Raw genomic sequence first — 21,704 nt, forward strand, 5'->3', positions numbered from 1 at the left:
AAATCACTACTTGTGACATCTAAGGAATACTAACTTTAATTTCTGACTGGCTTGGGACACAACTACCTGAGAATTCACCTCTAAACCTATGTGCTGTTATAATACCTCATACCAGTGAGGACATAAAATGTGAGTGTGATATATGTTATTTTTATACTATTATTGAATAAAACGGTATTACACTATTTTTGCTGTTTTCTGTCTTTCTGGGTATATATCTGGACAAGAAAGTTCATACCAAGACAAGAAAACCAAGCTCCAAGAGGCAATAAATACAGGAAGTTTCCTAAAGAAACCAGCACAAAGGGGACCCACATCCCATTCTACTCCAAGAGGCAGCGATTTTATACAGACCAGAACATCCAGGATTCATTCAACCACTAGATACATCCTCCAATGCGGCAAACTTACCTCATAGGATTGAGGTAACTTTTGGTAAGGGTATCTATTACGCCTTCATTACACTAGGATTCCAATATCCTATCAAAGACTCTAATATATATACGTATATTCATATACTTCTCTTCCCTTTTTTTTTTTTTTTTTTTTTTTTTGTTTTCTTTACCCACCAACACTGCCGAGATTTTAATATTATTCAGTTTTTAAGAATCTCCATAAGCGCTGTTTACCCTTTGACTCCTATTTTTCCTATATTGTATAGACTTAGTCTATCATACAATATTTGTACCTTCATAGCTGCTCTATGAGATTTTCATACCTCTGACTAGCGCATTTACTTGAGTAACGCCTGTTTCCACTCACTGACACTGAGTGGTAACATTCTACTTAATTCTATATATATATATATATATATATATATATAAAATTATACATATATATATATATATATATAATATATTAGATAGAAAGATATACAGACATATACATATTTACAGTATCTCACAAAAGTGAGTAAACCCCTCACATTTTTGTAAAAGTTTTATTATATCTGCTCATGTGACAACACTGAGGAAATGACACTTTGCTACAATGTAATGTATTGAGTGTACAACCTGTAAAACAGTGTAAATTTGCTTTCCCCTCAAAATAACTCAACACACAGCCATTAATGTCTAAACCATTGTCAACAAAAGTGACCACACCCCTAAGTGGAAATGTCCAAATTGGGCCCAAAGTGTCAATATTTTGTGTGGCCACCATTATTTTCAAGCACTGCCTTAACCTTCTTGGGCATGTAGTTCACCAGAGCTTCACAGGATGCCACTGGAGTCCTCTTCCACTCCTCTATGACAACATCACAGAGCTTGTGGATGTTAGAGACCTTGAGCTCTCCCACCTTCCGTTTGAGGATGCCCCACAGATGCTCAATAGGGTGTAGGTCTGGAGACATGCTTGGCCAGTCCATCACCTTTACCCTCAGCTTCTTTGGCAAGGCAGTGGCCATCATGGAGGTGTGTCTGGGGTTGTTATCATGTTGGAATAATGCCCTGCGGCCCAGTCTCCAAAGGGACGGGATCATGCTCTGCTTCAATATGTCACATTACATGTTGGCATTCATGGTTCCCTCAATGAACTGTAGCTCCCCAGTGCCGGCAGCACTCATGCAGGCCCAGACCATGACACTCCCACCACCATGCTTGACTATAGGCAAGACACACTTGTCTTTGTACTCCTCACCTGGTTGCCACCACACACGCTTGACACCATCTGAACCAAATAAGTTTATCTTGGTCTCATCGGACCACAGGACATGGTTCCAGTAATCCATGTCCTTAGTCTGTTTGTCTTCAGCAAACTGTTTGCAGGCTTTCTTGTGCATCATCTTTAGAAGAGGCTTCTTTCTGCTACTACAGCCATGGAGACCAATTTGATGCAGTGTGCGGTGTATGGTCTGAGCACTGACAGGCTGACCCCCCCCCCCACCCCCTTCAACCTTTGCAGCAATGCTGGCAGCACTTATACGTATATTTCCAAAAGACAACCCCTGGATATGAAGCTGAGCTGGTGCCATGTTGAACTTCCAGTGACCAGTATGAGAGAGTCTGAGAGCGATAAAACCAAATTTAACACACCTGCTCCCCGTTTCCACCTGAGACCTTGTAACACTAACGAGTCGCATGACACCGGGGAGGGAAAATGGCTAATTGGGCCCAATTTGAACATTTCCACTTAGGGGTCTGCTCACTTTTGTTGTCAACGGTTTAGACTTGAATGGCTGTGTGTTAAGTTATTTTGAGGGCACAGCAAATTTACACTGTTATACAGGCTGTACAGTCACTACTTTACATTGTAGCAAAGTGTAATTTCTTCAGTACTGTCACATGAAAAGATATAATAAACTATTTACAAAAATGTGAGGGGTGTACTCACGTTTGTGAGATACTGTATATATATATATATTTAGAAGTAGAAGGAAAAATGCGCAAGATACCTCTTCAGACCGGTGTAAAATAAAAATTCCAAAATTTATTAATCCATGTTTAAAAACAGACAAACCGTAGCACGGAGTGTAAACATATAAAATCACATCAGTGTGGACAGGAACGTTGCATACATGTTTCGTGCCTGCGCACTTGATCACTGCATAGGTAATTACCTGTGCACACCTCCTTTTTAAAGGGACAAACTCCCTTGATATGTTAAAGAGACAGTATCTGCCTAAATATTGGTGTACTATATTATCTTTCAATAAACTTGTGGCCTAAATACTTTTTAGTAAATTTAATTTGATTATTTAACATTATTTCTTGTATATATCTCCAATAAATTTATTAATTTAGACCTACTAAGGAAAAAATAATTATTAAATAGAAAGAAACAAACAGAAATATAAAACATATTCCTCAAAAAACTGCTATGTAACATGGACTCCTCACTATAATTAATAACAGAAAAAATATTTAGTCAGTATAATATTAGGAGAAGGACATATATTGACTCATGTAAATGTGTCAAGATCTCTCCTAATATTAAGGCCATATGGAATGGTAGTTTTAAGAACAAACATCCAGTAAATTTCTCTCTTGTTTAGTTTGTTCTCTCTACTTCCTCCTCTTTTCCAAACAGGAATATGATCTATACCTTGAATGGTCAGTTTGGAACTGTCTGAATTGTGACATTCCCTAAAATGTCTCGCTACTGGGGTATCAGAATCTATGTCTTCTAGTGATCTAAGGTGTTGTAGAAATCTATCCTTCAAAGAATGTTTCGTTTTTCCTGTGTACTGTTTGCCACATTGTTGGCAAGTTAATAGATACACAATGTGAGTGCTGGAGCAATTTATAAAATATTTGATACTATTATACTATATATATATATATATGCAAATTCATTGCAAGTCCTGGTGTTCATTTCCTAAAAAATGTCACATTACCCCGACCCTAACCAAAAAATATTATGGCCAAAAACAGCATAAAACCTAGGGGGGTGGAGGGCAGCAGAATTTTGAGTGCCTAGGGCAGCACAAAACCTAAATACGCTACTGGGGGGTGCTGACACCAGACAGGGGGGGGGGGGTCTGATAGCTGAGTTTACCACAGGAGAAGTAACTGTAGAGATCTGGGGCATGATACAAGTTTTAGTGATGTATGTTTCAAATTAGAAAATGTTTCAGTTAGCAAAATGATAATATTGTTCACGCCTATTTTTGTGATATTATATATTGTGATGCAAGCAGATATTCAGGGCTCAGGGTTTCTTATCAGACTATGAGACTGACTGTGTCCTGAACCTGGATTGAATCCATTGTTAATGCCAATAAATGTAGAAACAGATACATCATCCTGGTTTCCTTTACATCTGAGAATAAACAGAGACCACAGTCCTGATAACTTAAAAACTAACTAAAACTAACAAACTTTAATGAAGGTGAAAACTAATTAAAAACTATATACAGAATATTTTAACTCTTTTGTTAGTTATGATATTTCCGGGTTATGATACACTGTTATCGGTGGAAGCTCAGGGTGTATTCTAGCAGCTTTTTTGACATATGCTAACCACACTGGTCCATGTGTCCCTCTGATGCCGTTCAGGAACCAAGCAGCAACGTGACAGACCTCGTGTATCATAACATCTCTTAAACGTGCTGAAAAATAAAAATGCAAATTAATATAACTGACAATGAGCTAGATTACAAGTGGAATGCAATTAATAACACTTAAACTTAGGCATAATAAAATACATGAAAATATATTAAAATAAAGTATTTAACTTATATTAAAAATATTTAAAAAATGTTTTAACAGTGATTTAAAGGGATATTGTATATGACAAGGTGCTGGACTTTGAAGTCTTTAAAGGTGTATATGTATCTGTGTGTATTTGTATGCATGTGTATGTATGTGTGTATGTGTGTGTATGTATGTAGCTATGTATGTATGTATGTGTATGTATATATGTGCATGTATGTCTATGTATGCATGTATGTATGTGTGTATGTGTGTGTATGTATGTAGGTATGTAGGTGTATGTATGTATATATGTACATGTATGTCTATGTATGCATGCATGTATGTGTATGTATGTATATATGTGCATGTATGTCTATGTATGCATGTATGTATGTGTGTATGTGTGTGTATGTATGTAGGTATGTAGGTGTATGTATGTATATATGTACATGTATGTCTATGTATGCATGCATGTATGTGTATGTATGTATATATGTGCATGTATGTCTATGTATGCATGTGTGTATGTGTGTGTATGTATGTATGTATATATGTGCATGTATGTATATATGAATGTGCATGTATGTATATATGAATGTGCATGTATGTATGTGTGTATTTATGTATATATGTATGTGTATGTTTGTATGTATGTGTATGTATGTGTGTATGTATGTATGTAGCTATGTATGTATGTGTATGTATGTATATATGTGCATATATGTCTATGTATGCATGTATGTATGTGTGTGTATGTATGTAGGTATGTGTGTGTATGTATGTATATATGTACATATATGTCTATGTATGCATGTATGTATGTAGGTATGCATGTGTATGTATGTATATATGTGAATGTATGTCTATGTATGCATGTGTATTTATTTATGTATGTATATACGTACATGTATGTCTATGTATGCATGTATGTATGTATGTGTATGTATGTATATATGTGCATGTATGTCTATGTATGCATGTGTGTATGTATATATGTGCATGTATGTATATATTTATGTGTATGTTTGTATGTATGTATGTATGTATATATGTGCATGTTTGTATGTACGTGCATGTTTGTATTTATGTGTTTATGTATGTATGTGTGCAGTGTTGTAAACTTACATTACAATAAAACACCATAATTATGTCTAATTGAGTGTAAAAATAAAAGAGCTATTGATTTACCTAGAGCAACATTAGCAAACAATAGCGCTTATAGTTTTTGTGTTCCACTTGTAATCTAGCCAAAATGTTTTTAAAGGATATCCAGAATATTTATCTAATCACATCCTAAAACTATAACCATATGTTAAAAAGTACAAGACATATTTATTATTTTATATGTAGTAAATTATTTTGTTATCTCGATTTGTAATCTGTTTAGTTCTTTCTATGTAGAAACTAAAAAGTACAGGAAGAAGTGTGAAGTATGTATAGAGGAAGAGAAGAAGAATTCATATATTTGGCTTGAGGAAGTTTCTACCATCTTTAAATTAGAATCAGGCGGGTTACCCAAGTGCAGGGCCGTCTTTAATATTGACTGGACCCTGGGCGAAAATTTACTTGGCCCCCCCCCCCCCATGCAATTTCGCTCTCCACCCCAACATCCCAAAAAATAACTAAATCATTTTTTTTTAATCATTAGCCCAGCAGTGGATTATCCACTGCTGAGCTAATCATTTAAAAAAAAGAAATAAATTGCAATATGTGAAACTGGACCTAAGCAGTACTAATAAATAAATAAATATATAAATTCCTCCACTGTGGATTCATTTAATATTCTTTTGAATGTGATTCTGGTGTGAGGTTAGCTGGTTAAAGAGATTTAGGGCAGCCAACAGGAGCAAAGCAAGGTAAAGACTGAGGAGGAAGCATGGAGGTGCAGTATACGTTTACTGACTGGAACAGCAGAACTACTATGGGAAGCTGTACAATCTGATACAGAGAGAAAACAAAAACTATAAAAATAAACCTTACATTAATGTGTGAAGTATCAGCATGACACTATACATCAGCCACAGCAGCACATGTCACTTATTTGCTAGGAACAAGTTCCCCCTCACCTTGCACTAGACCAGTGATTTTTAACCTTTTTTTTGCCGTGGCACACTTTTTTACATTAAAGAATCCTGTGGCACACCACCATCACATTAATGTGTGAAGTATCAGCATGACACTATACATCAGCCACAGCAGCACAGGTCACTTATTTGCTAGGAACAAGTTCCCCCTCACCTTGCACTAGACCAGTGATTTTTAACCTTTTTTTTGCCGTGGCACACTTTTTTACATTAAAGAATCCTGTGGCACACCACCATCGCAAAATTTTAAAAAAAATCACACATTGTAGCCTAATACAGCATATATATATACACATACACACAAACACACACATACTGTATGTAATGTGCTGTTATGCCATGCCTCATACAAACTACCCCTGCACTGGGAGTAAAAAACAAGCAAAGTTTAAAAAATATGTCACACTGTTGTCAGTCTGCCATGGCACACCTGAGGATCTCTCACGGCACACTAGTGTGCCACGGCACACTGGTTGAAAAACACTGCACTAGACAATGCTGCATGGGGAGGGGTGTGTGTGCACTCACTGACACCTTTCTACAAAGCACTGTTCCCCTAACAAACTTCAGTTAGTTGATCTTAGGGCCAAAGCAGAAAGAGCAGGGCTAAGGGGACTAGCAGACTGGATGCTGTCTGTCCAAGGCTGCATGGATACAGTGTGAGATGAGTCACACAGCCTCAAGACTGAAGAGAGCAGTGTATGCAGCTGCACAGATGCTCAAATCATCATGTGCTTGCCGCTCCAGCTTTCTGCTGCATGCGCCTACAGTCAGCCCTACCCAGAAACAATCCCCACCACCAGAGCAGTGACCTGGTAACAGTGGTAACCCCAGTAGGACTTTTTGTGATGCAGGGGGAATGGCTGGATGCCGAGTTAGGACTTTGCATTCAGTGCTGCACAGTGCACATCTAAAACAGCACATGGCACTAGCTTGGCATATCACATGACACCGACACGGTCCGGCACAGTTTAAAAAAAAAAAAAAATAAGCAGAGTACTTTTTACTGTGACAGTATTAGGGCTGAATATGTGTGTTCCCCATGTCAAAACAGCAGTCTGGTATGAACCTTTTTTTTTTAGGACTCTTGGGCCCCTCAACAGAAACTGGGCCCTGGGCAGCTGCCCCTTTTGCCCTGTGTTAAAGACGGTCCTGCCCAAGTGTGATAAATAATGTGCTCCAGCAGTAAAACATAAAATAAATATCCACAGTACATAACCTAACCAAAAAAAGCTTACATTATAATTTATAAAAAAAAGATGATATTATTAAATGTGTTAAAAGATGATACCTGGTGAGTGAAGAGCGGCGATAGATAAATCAATTCTGGAACATCGGCCCTTGATTGGATCATCCCAGCCACGCGTTACCCCTGCCTTTTTCCAAATTCTGGGATTCCAATACAGTTCAGTATTTGCAGGCAGCTGACGGAATAAAGCAATGATTCAGTGATATTATCATTAGAAAACTGCTACAGCGGATCATATCCATCCAACATTTAATAAATCTACCCCTACAAGTTAACTGCTGATGGACATAAATCTGATCTTGCTTTACATGAGAAACCAGTCAAGTTTTAAATGACATTTTCCATATCCAGGTTCCAGGTACATTTCAACCATTTACTATACACAGTTGCACCAGTTTAGACATCAATACTTTCAGTTTTTAATAATACATTTAACTTTTACTGAGTCACTAAATATAGCCTAAGGATAATCTTAAAGATTTTCTCACAGTGCTTTCCTTCATTTATACAAAAAAATCTACATTTCTTAAAGGTACAGTCTAGTCAACATTAAACTTTGATGATTCAAATAGGGCATGCAATTTTAAATAACTTTCAAATTTACTTTTATCATAAAATTTGCTTTGTTCCCTTGGTGGTATTTTTGAAAATCTAAACCTAGGTAGGCTCAAACTGATTTCTAAACCGTTGAAGACTGCCTCTTAGCTCAGAGCATTTTGAAAGTTTTTCACAGTTAGACAGTACTAGTTCATGTGTGTCATATAGATAACATTGTGCTCATTCTCATGGAGTTATTTAGGAGTCTGCACTGATTGGCTAAACTGCATGTCTGTCAAAAGCACTGAGATAAGTGGGCAGTCTGCAGAGGCTTAGATACAAGGTAATTACAGAGGTAAAAGTATATTAATATAACTGTTGATTATGCAAAACTGGGGAATGGGTAATAAAGGGATGATCTAGCTTTTAAAACAGTAAAATTTTGGTGTTTACCATCCCTTTAAATATTTTCTAGGGATATAGCCAGGATAATCAGCAAGCTTGCTTCCTGTGTTACCGTACAAATATATACATTTAATATTTGGTAAAATACTGGCTGTTAATAGCAAAATATAACAATTATATACAATTTAGCAAAAATATTTATTGATGAACATAAATATAAAAAATATAAAAAAAATATATAGAAATAGCACAATAGTAAAATACCTTAACACATCAGATCACTTTATCATTACATGTATTGTTTGTTTTTCAAAGCTAAGAGTTATTTATATTATTTAAAAGGAATGTGGGGTGGAGGCTTATCTATCACTTAGGCTAATAAGACAGTTCATTAAGGGGGTGATATCAGCATAATGATGATGATTTTTAAACTTAAAGGGACATGATACCCAAATGTTGAAACACATGAAAGTAATGCAGCATAGTTGTACAAAGCTGACTAGAAAATATCACCTGAACATCTCTATGTAAAAAAGAAAGATATTTTACTTAAAAATGTCCTAAGTATTCACACCCCATTGTAAAGGACTTTAAGCATCAAATCAGTATGTCTGTCCTAGGACCTGTACACTGTTATTTCTCTATTCAGTTTAAGGAAGTTTACTATAAAATCTCATGAGAGTTAAGTAAAATCGCATGAGATCACAGTAAAAGAGTTCATGACCTCAGCACTACTGGTGCTGATTGGCTGCTGTGCATTTCTTCTTTTTTTTTTTTTTTACCTGCAGCTGGGCAGCAGCTGAAGTATAACTTTTTAAAAATGCACTTATTCTGGTGAGCTGAAGAAGTTGTGAGGTAAAATATCCTGCTTTTTTACATAAATATTCTCAGGTGATATTTTCCTGTCAGCTTTTTACAGTTATACTGCATCAGTTTCAAGTCATTTAGCATATGAATATTATGTCAAATTAATTGTGTCGTATCCTATCTTCTCGGCAAACAGCCCCCACCAAATCCAGATGTGACAGAACACGTAAGCTCATGTACAGGGAGGGACATTCCTGCTAAATCTTCTATTTGAAGTCAGGTAGCACCTTACTCACACTTTGCAGTGTAATTATTAAGCTCTAATTCATTAGAAAATGTAGATAACGTTATTGTTAAAGGGACACTGTACCCAAAATTTTTCTTTCGTGATTCAGATTGAGCATGAAATTTTAAGCAACTTTCTAATGTACTCCTATTATCAAATTTTCTTCATTCTCTTGGTATCTTTATTTGAAATGCAAGAATGTAAGTTTAGATGCCGGACCATTTTTGGTGAACAACGTGGGTTGTCCTTGCTGATTGGTGGATAAATACATCCACCAATAAAAAAAGTGCTGTCCAGAGTACTGAAACCAAAAAAAAGCTTAGATGCCTTCTTTTTCAAATAATGATAGCAAGAGAACGAAGAAAAATTGATAATAGGAGTAAATTAGAAATTTGCTTAAAATTGCATGCTCTTTCTGAATTACAAAAGAAAAAATTTGGGTACAGTGTCCCTTTTAAGCATATACTCATTTCTAATTGTGACCTGTATTCAGAGTATCAGAAATACAATGCTTGTTATTATTTTTATTTTTTTATTTTTCAGAGCAATGCTTACAAAAATTTGTGTACGCAGCTTTATTAATTTGTTATGTACTGTATTATATGATGTACACATTTCAATAAAAAAGAAATAAAAAAGAAATACAATGCTTGCTAATGATTCAAACTCATTCTAGTCCATTTGTAAACCATGCAATAAGCCATCAGAAAACACATTTTCAGGAGCTTTCCCAGGATTTTCATATCTTTCACCACAGACCCATTTGGCCTGTGTCAAGCTATTTTCTATTTATTTATTTTTTGGCAGTTTTACAACTTTTTCTTTTAAAGGGCCAGTAAACCCACAAAATAATGTTATATAATTCTGCACATATTGCAGAATTATATAACATCAGCTTAGCGCCAGCTTACTACCTGAAAGGATTTCAGAGAAATTTTCCTACGAAAATAACTTTTACAGAATGCCGCTCCTGGCTCTACTGAGCAGGTCTGTTTGTTTTCCTAAGCGCATCGGGCACGCTGTCTACCAGACCAGAGCGGGAGCAAGCTACATTGAGTTTAATGGCGCGATCAGGCCGGCTGTGACTAGACAGCGTGCCCGATGCGCTTAGGAAAACAAACAGACCCGCTCATTAGAGCCATGAGCGGCGTTCTGTAAAAGTAATTTTCGTAGGAAAATTTCTCTGAAATCCTTTCAGGTAGAAGGCTGGTACTAAGCTGATGTTATATAATTCTACACTATGTGCAGAATTATATAAAATTATTTCTCCAACATAGGTGTGTCCGGTCCACGGCGTCATCCTTACTTGTGGGATATTCTCCTCCCCAACAGGAAATGGCAAAGAGCCCAGCAAAGCTGGTCACATGATCCCTCCCAGGCTCCGCCTACCCCAGTCATTCTCTTTGCCGTTGTACAGGCAACATCTCCACGGAGATGGCTTAGAGTTTTTTAGTGTTTAACTGTAGTTTTTATTATTCAATCAAGAGTTTGTTATTTTGAAATAGTGCTGGTATGTACTATTTACTCAGAAACAGAAAAGAGATGAAGATTTCTGTTTGTATGAGGAAAATGATTTTAGCAACCGTAACTAAAATCCATGGCTGTTCCACACAGGACTGTTGAGAGCTACTAACTTCAGTTGGGGGAACAGTATGCAGTCTCTTGCTGCTTGAGGTATGACACATTCTAACAAGACGATGTAATGCTGGAAGCTGTCATTTTCCCTATGGGATCCGGTAAGCCATGTTTATTAAGATAGTAAATAAGGGCTTCACAAGGGCTTATTAAGACTGTAGACTTTTCTGGGCTAAATCGATTCATTATTAACACATATTTAGCCTTGAGGAATCATTTTATCTGGGTATTTTGATATAAGAATATCGGCAGGCACTGTATTAGACACCTTATTCCTTAGGGGCTTTCCCAAAGCATAAGCAGAGCCTCATTTTCGCGCCGGTGTGGCGCACTTGTTTTTGAGAGGCATGGCATGCAGTCGCATGTGTGAGGAGCTCTGATACTTAGAAAAGACTTTCTGAAGGCGTCATTTGGTATCGTATTCCCCTTTGGGCTTGGTTGGGTCTCAGCAAAGCAGATACCAGGGACTGTAAAGGGGTTAAAGTTTAAAACGGCTCCGGTTCCGTTATTTTAAGGGTTAAAGCTTCCAAATTTGGTGTGCAATACTTTTAAGGCTTTAAGACACTGTGGTGAAAATTTGGTGAATTTTGTACAATTCCTTCATGTTTTTTCGCAATTGCAGTAATAAAGTGTGTTCAGTTTAAAATTTAAAGTGACAGTAACGGTTTTATTTTAAAACGTTTTTGTACTTTGTTATCAAGTTTATGCCTGTTTAACATGTCTGAACTACCAGATAGACTGTGTTCTGAATGTGGGGAAGCCAGAATTCCTATTCATTTAAATAAATGTGATTTATGTGATAATGACAATGATGCCCAAGATGATTCCTCAAGTGAGGGGAGTAAGCATGGTACTGCATCATTCCCTCCTTCGTCTACACGAGTCTTGCCCACTCAGGAGGCCCCTAGTACATCTAGCGCGCCAATACTCCTTACTATGCAACAATTAACGGCTGTAATGGATAATTCTGTCAAAAACATTTTAGCCCAAATGAACACTTGTCAGCGTAAGCGCGGCTGCTCTGTTTTAGATACTGAAGAGCATGGCAACGCTGATACTAATATCTCTGAAGGGCCCCTAACCCAGTCTGATGGGGCCAGGGAGGTTTTGTCTGAGGGAGAAATTACTGATTCAGGGAACATTTCTCAACAGGCTGAACCTGATGTGATTGCATTTAAATTTAAGTTGGAACATCTCCGCATTCTGCTTAAGGAGGTATTATCCACTCTGGATGATTGTGACAAGTTGGTCATCCCAGAGAAGCTATGTAAAATGGACAAGTTCCTAGAGGTGCCGGGGCTCCCAGAAGCTTTTCCTATACCCAAGCGGGTGGCGGACATTGTTAATAAAGAATGGGAAAGGCCCGGTATTCCTTTCGTCCCTCCCCCCATATTTAAAAAATTGTTTCCTTTGGTCGACCCCAGAAAGGACTTATGGCAGACAGTCCCCAAGGTCGAGGGAGCGGTTTCCACTTTAAACAAACGCACCACTATACCCATAGAGGATAGTTGTGCTTTCAAAGATCCTATGGATAAAAAATTAGAAGGTTTGCTTAAAAAGATGTTTGTTCAGCAGGGTTACCTTCTACAACCAATTGCATGCATTGTCCCTGTCGCTACAGCCGCATGTTTCTGGTTCGATGAGCTGATAAAGGCGGTCGATAGTGATTCTCCTCCTTATGAGGAGATTATGGACAGAATCAATGCTCTCAAATTGGCTAATTCTTTCACCCTAGACGCCACTTTGCAATTGGCTAGGTTAGCGGCTAAGAATTCTGGGTTTGCTATTGTGGCGCGCAGAGCGCTTTGGTTGAAATCTTGGTCGGCTGATGCGTCTTCCAAGAACAAGCTACTTAACATTCCTTTCAAGGGGAAAACGCTGTTTGGCCCTGACTTGAAAGAGATTATCTCTGATATCACTGGGGGTAAGGGCCACGCCCTTCCTCAGGATCGGCCTTTCAAGGCAAAAAATAAACCTAATTTTCGTCCCTTTCGTAGAAACGGACCAGCCCGAGGTACTACGTCCTCTAAGCAAGAGGGTAATACTTCTCAAGCCAAGCCAGCTTGGAGACCAATGCAAGGCTGGAACAAGGGAAAGCAGGCCAAGAAACCTGCCACTGCTACCAAGACTGCATGAAAGGTTGGCCCCCGATCCGGGACCGGATCTGGTGGGGGGCAGACTCTCTCTCTTCGCTCAGGCTTGGGCAAGAGATGTTCTGGATCCTTGGGCGCTAGAAATAGTCTCCCAAGGTTATCTTCTGGAATTCAAGGGACTTCCCCCAAGGGGGAGGTTCCACAGGTCTCAGTTGTCTTCAGACCACATAAAAAGACAGGCATTCTTACATTGTGTAGAAGACCTGTTAAAAATGGGAGTGATTCATCCTGTTCCATTAAGAGAACAAGGGATGGGGTTCTACTCCAATCTGTTCATAGTTCCCAAAAAAGAGGGAACGTTCAGACCAATCTTAGATCTCAAGATCTTAAACAAGTTTCTCAAGGTTCCATCGTTCAAGATGGAAACCATTCGAACTATTCTTCCTTCCATCCAGGAAGGTCAATTCATGACCACGGTGGATTTAAAGGATGCGTATCTACATATTCCTATCCACAAGGAACATCATCGGTTCCTAAGGTTCGCATTCCTGGACAAGCATTACCAGTTCGTGGCGCTTCCTTTCGGATTAGCCACTGCTCCAAGGATTTTCACAAAGGTACTAGGGTCCCTTCTGGCTGTGCTAAGACCAAGGGGCATTGCTGTAGTACCTTACTTGGACGACATTCTGATTCAAGCGTCGTCCCTTCCTCAAGCAAAGGCTCACACGGACATCGTCCTGGCCTTTCTCAGATCTCACGGATGGAAAGTGAACGTGGAAAAGAGTTCTCTATCTCCGTCAACAAGGGTTCCCTTCTTGGGAACAATAATAGACTCCTTAGAAATGAGGATATTTCTGACAGAGGCCAGAAAAACAAAGCTTCTAGACTCTTGTCGGATACTTCATTCCGTTCCTCTTCCTTCCATAGCTCAGTGCATGGAAGTGATCGGGTTGATGGTAGCGGCTATGGACATAGTTCCTTTTGCGCGCATTCATCTAAGACCATTACAACTGTGCATGCTCAGTCAGTGGAATGGGGATTATACAGACTTGTCTCCGAAGATACAAGTAAATCAGAGGACCAGAGACTCACTCCGTTGGTGGCTGTCCCTGGACAACCTGTCACAAGGGATGACATTCCGCAGACCAGAGTGGGTCATTGTCACGACCGACGCCAGTCTGATGGGCTGGGGCGCGGTCTGGGGATCCCTGAAAGCTCAGGGTCTTTGGTCTCGGGAAGAATCTCTTCTACCGATAAATATTCTGGAACTGAGAGCGATATTCAATGCTCTCAAGGCTTGGCCTCAGCTAGCGAGGGCCAAGTTCATACGGTTTCAATCAGACAACATGACAACTGTTGCGTACATCAACCATCAGGGGGGAACAAGGAGTTCCCTAGCGATGGAAGAAGTGACCAAAATCATTCTATGGGCGGAGTCTCACTCCTGCCACCTGTCCGCTATCCACATCCCAGGAGTGGAAAATTGGGAAGCGGATTTTCTGAGTCGTCAGACATTGCATCCGGGGGAGTGGGAACTCCATCCGGAAATCTTTGCCCAAGTCACTCAGCTGTGGGGCATTCCAGACATGGATCTGATGGCCTCTCGTCAGAACTTCATAGTTCCTTGCTACGGGTCCAGATCCAGGGATCCCAAGGCGGCTCTAGTGGATGCACTAGTAGCACCTTGGACCTTCAAACTAGCTTATGTGTTCCCGCCGTTCCCTCTCATCCCCAGGCTGGTAGCCAGGATCAATCAGGAGAGGGCGTCGGTGATCTTGATAGCTCCTGCGTGGCCACGCAGGACTTGGTATGCAGATCTGGTGAATATGTCATCGGCTCCACCTTGGAAGCTACCTTTGAGACGAGACCTTCTTGTTCAGGGTCCGTTCGAACATCCGAACCTGGTTTCACTCCAGCTGACTGCTTGGAGATTGAACGCTTGATCTTATCGAAGCGAGGGTTCTCAGATTCTGTTATCGATACTCTTGTTCAGGCCAGAAAGCCTGTAACTAGAAAGATTTACCACAAAATTTGGAAAAAATATATCTGTTGGTGTGAATCTAAAGGATTCCCTTGGGACAAGGTTAAGATTCCTAAGATTCTATCCTTCCTTCAAGAAGGATTGGAAAAAGGATTATCTGCAAGTTCCCTGAAGGGACAGATTTCTGCCTTGTCTGTGTTACTTCACAAAAAGCTGGCAGCTGTGCCAGATGTTCAAGCCTTTGGTCAGGCTCTGGTTAGAATTAAGCCTGTTTACAAACCTTTGACTCCTCCTTGGAGTCTCAATTTAGTTCTTTCAGTTCTTCAGGGGGTTCCGTTTGAACCCTTACATTCCGTTGATATTAAGTTATTATCTTGGAAAGTTTTGTTTTTAGTTGCAATCTCTTCTGCTAGAAGAGTTTCAGAATTATCTGCTCTGCAGTGTTCTCCTCCTTATCTGGTGTTCCATGCAGATAAGGTGGTTTTACGTACTAAACCTGGTTTTCTTCCAAAAGTTGTTTCTAACAAAAACATTAACCAGGAGATTATCGTACCTTCTCTGTGTCCGAAACCAGTTTCAAAGAAGGAACGTTTGTTGCACAATTTGGATGTTGTTCGCGCTCTAAAATTCTATTTAGATGCTACAAAGGATTTTAGACAAACATCTTCCTTGTTTGTTGTTTATTCTGGTAAAAGGAGAGGTCAAAAAGCAACTTCTACCTCTCTCTCTTTTTGGATTAAAAGCATCATCAGATTGGCTTACGAGACTGCCGGACGGCAGCCTCCCGAAAGAATCACAGCTCATTCCACTAGGGCTGTGGCTTCCACATGGGCCTTCAAGAACGAGGCTTCTGTTGATCAGATATGTAGGGCAGCGACTTGGTCTTCACTGCACACTTTTACCAAATTTTACAAGTTTGATACTTTTGCTTCTTCTGAGGCTATTTTTGGGAGAAAGGTTTTGCAAGCCGTGGTGCCTTCCATTTAGGTGACCTGATTTGCTCCCTCCCTTCATCCGTGTCCTAAAGCTTTGGTATTGGTTCCCACAAGTAAGGATGACGCCGTGGACCGGACACACCTATGTTGGAGAAAACAGAATTTATGTTTACCTGATAAATTACTTTCTCCAACGGTGTGTCCGGTCCACGGCCCGCCCTGGTTTTTTTAATCAGGTCAGATAATTTATTTTCTTTAACTACAGTCACCACGGTACCATATGGTTTCTCCTATGCAAATATTCCTCCTTAACGTCGGTCGAATGACTGGGGTAGGCGGAGCCTGGGAGGGATCATGTGACCAGCTTTGCTGGGCTCTTTGCCATTTCCTGTTGGGGAGGAGAATATCCCACAAGTAAGGATGACGCCGTGGACCGGACACACCGTTGGAGAAAGTAATTTATCAGGTAAACATAAATTCTGTTTTTGTGGGTTTACTGGCCCTTTAATATAAAGTGATGGAAGGTTGAAACATGTTCATTTCAAACTTAAGGGAAATTATATGAAAATGTTAACTGTTCATATAGAATAAATTGTTGTTAATAAATAAGGGTAAAATCTGGATTCAAGCATTATAGGCAGTTACCATCCTCATTTTAGGAAAGTGTTAGGGACAAAGCAGTTCCCTGGGCTGAACAGGGAGTTCCCAGGCTATGTCTGAAGTTCTCTCACAGTTCTTGTGAAATTCTCTAAGCATTTTAAACAAGCTGGTCTCACCGATTTGCGTCCCTAGCTGTATGCAGGTGAAGTTTGCTCAAAATTCCCGATACAATTATTTTAACTAACATATATACTATAATATATACAGTATATACTATAATATAGGCAAAAGCAAGTTAAATTGTTTAACAAGGGCCGAATGGCCCTAAAGTAACTGTTTCTGCGCGAGCCTTCAGGCTCACCGGAAACAGGAGTTAGGAAGCAGCAGTCTTAAGACCGCTGCTCCTTAACTCATCCGCAACCTTTGAGGCGGCAGATAGCAATCATCCTGATCTAATAGGATCGGGATGATTGACACCCCCTGCTAGAGCAAACTCGCCCCGTTTCCGCGCTAGCCTTCAGGCTCGCTGGAAACAGGAATTAAGAAGCAATTTAACTCATATGCCACCTCTGAGGCAGTGTACAGCAATCCGCCCGATTGTGTAAAATGATTGACACCCCCTGCTAGCGGCCGATTGGCTGTGAATCTGCAGGGGGTGGCATTGCACAAGTAGTTTACCAGAACTGCTTGTGCAATGTTAAATGCTGTTAGCGTATGCTGTTGGCATTTAGCGATGCAGGGCAGACATGATTCGTATGATAAATCTACCCCTATACAGGGAGTGCAGAATTATTAGGCAAATGAGTATTTTGACCACATCATCCTCTTTATGCATGTTGTCTTACTCCAAGCTGTATAGGCTCGAAAGCCTACTACCAATTAAGCATATTAGGTGATGTGTATCTCTGTAATGAGAAGGGGTGTGGTCTAATGACATCAACACCCTATATCAGGTGTGCATAATTATTAGGCAACTTCCTTTCCTTTGGCAAAATGGGTCAAAAGAAGGACTTGACAGGCTCAGAAAAGTCAAAAATAGTGAGATATCTTGCAGAGGGATGCAGCACTCTTAAAATTGAAAAGCTTCCGAAGCGTGATCATCGAACAATCAAGCGTTTCATTCAAAATAGTCAACAGGGTCGTAAGAAGCGTGTGGAAAAACCAAGGCGCAAAATAACTGCCCATGAACTGAGAAAAGTCAAGCCTGCAGCTGCAAAGATGCCACTTGCCACCAGTTTGGCCATATTTCAGAGCTGCAACATCACTGGAGTGCCCAAAAGCACAAGGTGTGCAATACTCAGAGACATGGCCAAGGTAAGAAAGGCTGAAAGACGACCACCACTGAACAAGACACACAAGCTGAAACGTCAAGACTGGGCCAAGAAATATCTCAAGACTGATTTTTCTAAGGTTTTATGGACTGATGAAATGAGAGTGAATCTTGATGGGCCAGATAGATGGGCCCGTGGCTGGATTGGTAAAGGGCAGAGAGCACCAGTCCGACTCAGACGCCAGCAAGGTGGAGGTGGAGTACTGGTTTGGGCTGGTATCATCAAAGATGAGCTTGTGGGGCCTTTTCGGGTTGAGGATGGAGTCAAGCTCAACTCCCAGTCCTACTGCCAGTTTCTGGAAGACACCTTCTTCAAGCAGTGGTACAGGAAGAAGTCTGCATCCTTCAAGAAAAACATGATTTTCATGCAGGACAATGCTCCTTCACACGCCTCCAAGTACTCCACAGCGTGGCTGGCAAGAAAGGGTATAAAAGAAGAAAATCTAATGACATGGCCTCCTTGTTCACCTAATCTGAACCCCATTGAGAACCTGTGGTCCATCATCAAATGTGAGATTTACAAGGAGGGAAAACAGTACACCTCTCTGAACAGTGTCTGGGAGGCTGTGGTTGCTGCTGCACGCAATGTTGATGATGAACAGATCAAAACACTGACAGAATCCATGGATGGCAGGCTTTTGAGTGTCCTTGCAAAGAAAGGTGGCTATATTGGTCACTGATTTGTTTTTGTTTTGTTTTTGAATGTAATCTGGCCCCTAGTAAGCCAATCACAAGAGACAAATGTGTGCGGGCAGTAGCTCCCACTAGTGTATGATAGGAGCAAATTCTTTTTCAACAAGGGATACCAAGAGAACAAAGCACATTTGAAAATAGAATCTGCATTTTGAGAATTTCACTAGAGTGCTGGCGGATCATGTTGTATGATCTCATCTGAGCGTAGAGGTTTCAAATATCAGACCCTTAATGAGAAGTTGCATTTATTGTTTTACTGACTTCTAAGAGCATTTGGCTCTAACAAGGACAAATTACTAGTTATTTCAGCCGATGGGCACCATATTAAAATCAGATTATCTCTAGGAAATCTTTCTACATATGATCTCTAATATTATACTAAGATGATATATTAGAACTAGCATATACCAACAAGGATGTTGTAACTCACCTTTCCATTAAAAACGGTGTGATTGTAATATGAATACAGAATTTCTGCCAAGTCTTTTTTGGTTTCTCCATAATATTTCACATGGTTAGAAGATGAGTTTGACATTTCTCCTAGAAAACAATCCTTGAAATGACATTTTGTGCCACTGTAAAGATAAGAAGGAAACAATGGAACACATATTATACAACAGAAGTGATACATTTTATACAGTCATGACAAGGATATTGGGGCATATTTATCAATGTGCGAGCGTACATGATACAAAGTAGCGTATCATATCCACCGCACATCGATGAATGCCGACAGCATACACTGTCGACATTTATCATTGCACCAGCCGTTCATGTGAACTGCTAGTGCAATGCCGCCCCCTGCAGATTCGGGGGTGTCAATCAACCCGATCGTATTCGATCAGGTTGATTTCTGTCCGCCGACTCAGAGCAGGTGGACAAGTTATGGAGCATACGGAGCTCGATAAATATGCCCCATTGTGTAGATATAATAAGACTTGGATAAGAGAGCATTACGCATGCTTCATACATACATTATACATACAAGTTATAGTGATCCTGACTGAGGGCCTGCGCAGCAACCAAATATTTATATACTTTCTATATCTTGCTGATTACTAAGCAATTTAATTAGTCAGTTAATGTATAGCTTGTTTAATAATGTCCAATAAATAAAACCATTTTTCAAATATACATTTATTTAAGTATGACCTCTAACTGTCCAAGGAAACACACAGCATTACCTCTCAGAGTGAACCAGACATGAACGGATGAGCCTAATGTTCTGCAGATCTAACAGTAACACAAGTGCAGATTATATAGAAAAAATAAAATTAGTCAAATGATAAATAACACAAAAATGCACAATTAATATTTTATATCAATCTGTTGCTCATCTAAGCCTTAATCTTTTTACATATTCTTATGTGTATGTGCATGTATGTGTGTGTCTGTATGTGTGTGTGTTTTCACATGTATGTGTGTGTACATGTGTGTGTGTATGTGCATGTGTGTGTGTAGGCGCATGTATGTGTGTGTATGTGCATGTGTGTGTATGTGTGTGTACATCATGTGCCTTTGCGTGTGTATATGTGCATGTATGTTTGTGTTTTTGTGTACGTGTGCGCGTGTATGCGTACATGTGTGTATGTGCGTATGTATATGTGTTGTACGTGTGTATGTGCGTGTGTTTCTGTCTATGTATGTGTGTATGTACAGTATGTGTGTAAGTATGTGTATATGTTTGTGTGCATGTGTGTATGTATGTGTGGGTGTGTACGTGTGCATGTATGTGTGTATTTACAGTATGTGTTTGTGTGTAGGTGTATGCGTGTATGTGTGTGTGTACATGTGCCTTTGTGTGTGTGTGTATGTGCATGTATGTGTGCGTTTGTATGTGTGTATATGTGCATGTATGTTTGTGTTTTTGTGTACGTGTGCGTGTGTATGCGTGCATGTGTGTACATGCGTGTGTATATGTGTTGTACATGTGTATGTGTGCGTGTTTCTGTCTATGTATGTGTGTATGTATGTGTGTGTGTCTGTGTGTGTGTGTCTGTGTGTAAGTATGTGTATATGCTTGTGTGCGTATGTATGTGTGTGTGGGTGTGTACGTGTGCATGTATGTGTGTATGTACAGTATGTGTTTGTGTGTACGTGTGCATGTATGTGTGTATGTACAGTATGTGTTTGTGTGTAGGTGTATGCGTGTGTATGTGTGGGTGTATGTATGTGTGTGTGTACATGTGAGCATGTATGAGTATGTGTATGTATGTGTGTGTGTATTTGTTTGTGCATGTTTGTGCACGTAAGTGTGCATGTATGCATATGTAAGTCTGTTTATCTGTGTGCGCACATTTTACAAGTTGACCTTGACTAATTAGTAGAATTCTAATTGATAATTACGCTCTAGTTTGTAGACATTATTCCTCTAAAGAGTTATCGAAGCAATAACTTAGATGATAAATCAAAATGTGAAAAAAAGAAAAAACTTGCAGTGTAAATCGGCATTCCATTCTTCTAAACAAGTTTAAAAGCACTTACGGTTGTAGCTTTAATTTTTTTTTTTATAAATCCTAGAAACGCAGAGGCTGACAAATGTGAGACTTAAGAGCTAACTACCACTATTAAAGAGACAGCAGCTGTATGTTCTATTTTTTGGAGCCAGGAAATGTTTATGAGGTTTACAATAAAACAAGTTGTATAAAGATACATATTTAATCCTACTAATTTGAGGAAGCACTTCTTTACAGAAAAAGTGATTGAATTATGGAATAAACTTCCTCAAGAGCTAGTAGCAACAAACACTGTGGGGGACTTTAAAAATGCATGGGACAAGCATAAGGTTATACTACAAACTAGACAAGTTTATACTGTTAGGTAATATCGGGCAGACTTGCTGGGCCTATGGCTCTTATCTGCCGTCAATATCTATGTTTCTATTCCTACCTTAAAGTTTGCAGGTTATGCAAAAAGAATGAACTCATCAACCATAA

Source organism: Bombina bombina, chromosome 1 (assembly GCF_027579735.1).
Source record: "Bombina bombina isolate aBomBom1 chromosome 1, aBomBom1.pri, whole genome shotgun sequence".
NCBI classification, from domain to species: domain Eukaryota; kingdom Metazoa; phylum Chordata; class Amphibia; order Anura; family Bombinatoridae; genus Bombina; species Bombina bombina.